Source organism: Canis aureus, chromosome 1 (genome assembly GCF_053574225.1).
Source record: "Canis aureus isolate CA01 chromosome 1, VMU_Caureus_v.1.0, whole genome shotgun sequence".
Classification (NCBI taxonomy): Eukaryota; Metazoa; Chordata; class Mammalia; order Carnivora; family Canidae; genus Canis; species Canis aureus.
The window spans coordinates 34,101,829-34,103,759 of NC_135611.1; the positions used below are offsets into that span (position 1 = coordinate 34,101,829).

General features: G+C 44.1%; 1 pseudogene; it reads right to left on the reverse strand.

Moving 5' to 3' along the window:
• Nucleotides 1–287: 287 nt before the first annotated feature.
• On the reverse strand, nt 288–1,719 carry LOC144283069 (elongation factor 1-alpha 1 pseudogene; annotated as a pseudogene).
• Nucleotides 1,720–1,931: the final 212 nt, after the last annotated feature.

Sequence of the window (1,931 nt, forward strand, 5' to 3'; positions counted from 1 at the left end):
AGCTATTTTTTTTTTCTCATTAAACTTTTGTTTTAATGGGTCTCAAAATTCTGTGACAGATTTTTGGTCAAGTTGTTCCCATTAAAAAGTGCTGATTTTAAAAACTAATAACTTAAAACTGCCACATATGCACACACACACAAAAAAAATGGTTCACAAAACATTCTCCTTTCCTTCTGAAGGTTTTACAATGCATTGTTATCATTAACCAGTCTTTTACTATTTAAACTTAAATGGCCAGTTGACACAAACAGTTCTGAGCCCGTTCTTCCACCGCTGATTTAAGACTGGGGTGGCAGGTATTGGGGATAATATTCATTTAGCCTTCTGAGCTTTCTGGGCAGACTTGGTGACTTTGCCAGCTCCAGCTGCCTTCTTGTCCACTGCTTTGATGACACCCTCAGCAACCATCTGTCTCATGTCATGAACAGCAAAACGGCCCAGAGGAGAATAGTCAGAGAAGCTCTCAACACACATAGGTTTGCCAGGAACCATATCAACAATGGCAGCATCCCCAGATTTCAAGAACTTGGGACCATCTTCCAGCTTCTTTCCAGAACGACGATCTATCTTTTCCTTCAGCTCAACAAACTTGCAAGCAATGTGAGCTGTGTGACAATCCAGCACAGATGCATGTCCAGCACTGATTTGGCCTGGATGGTTCAGGATAATCACCTGAGCCGTGAAGCCAGCTGCTTCCATTGGTGGGTCATTTTTGCTGTCACCAGCCACGTTGCCACGACGAACATCTTTGACAGATACGTTCTTGACATTGAAGCCCACATTGTCCCCAGGAAGAGCCTCACTCAAAGCTTCATGGTGCATTTCAACAGACTTTACTTCAGTTGTAACATTGACTGGAGCAAAGGTGACCACAATGCCAGGCTTAAGAACACCTGTTTCCACTCGACCCACTGGGACAGTACCAATACCACCAATTTTGTAGACGTCTTGGAGAGGCAGAAGCAAGGGCTTATCAGTTGGACAAGTTGGTGGCAGAATGCAATCCAGGGCTTCAAGCAGTGTGGTTCCACTGGCATTCCCATCTTTACAGGTGACTTTCCATCCCTTGAACCAAGGCATGTTAGCACTTGGCTCCAGCATGTTGTCACCATTCCAACCAGAAATTGGCACAAATGCTACTGTGTTGGGGTTGTAGCCAATTTTCTTAATATAGGTGCTGACTTCCTTAATGATTTCCTCGTATCTCTTCTGGCTGTAGGGTGATTCAGTGGAATCCATTTTGTTAACGCCAACAATTAGTTGTTTTACACCCAGTGTGTAAGCCAGAAGGGCATGTTCACGAGTCTGCCCATTCTTGGAGATACCTGCTTCAAATTCACCAACACCAGCAGCAACAATCAGGACAGCACAGTCAGCCTGCGATGTGCCTGTAACCATGTTTTTGATAAAGTCTCTGTGTCCTGGGGCATCAGTGATGGTCACATAATACTTGCTGGTCTCGAATTTCCACAGGGAGATATCAATGGTGATACCATGTTCACGTTCAGCTTTCAGTTTATCCAAGACCCAGGCATACTTGAAGGAGCCTTTTCTCACCTCAGCAGCCTCTTTCTCAAATTCTTTGATAGTTCTTTAGTCAATCCCACCACATTTGTAGATCAGATGGCCAGTAGTGGTGGACTTGCCCGAATCTACATGTCCAATGATGACGATGTTGATGTGAGTCTTTTCCTTTCCCATTTTGGTTTAGGTTTAGCGGTGGTTTTCACCACACCTGTGTTCTGGAGGCAAACCCGTGGCGAAAAAGCGTCAGCTATTGTTTTGATGATAACACCAAACATTGGATATTTGGAAAGATTCATTTAGGTTTTTGGTATTTTGTGTGAGGCCACATGGAATGAAATGTACAACCCTTCCTGTCCCCATCTCTTATTGCTTACCTGACAGTTTCTACTTCTCTTCCCCCA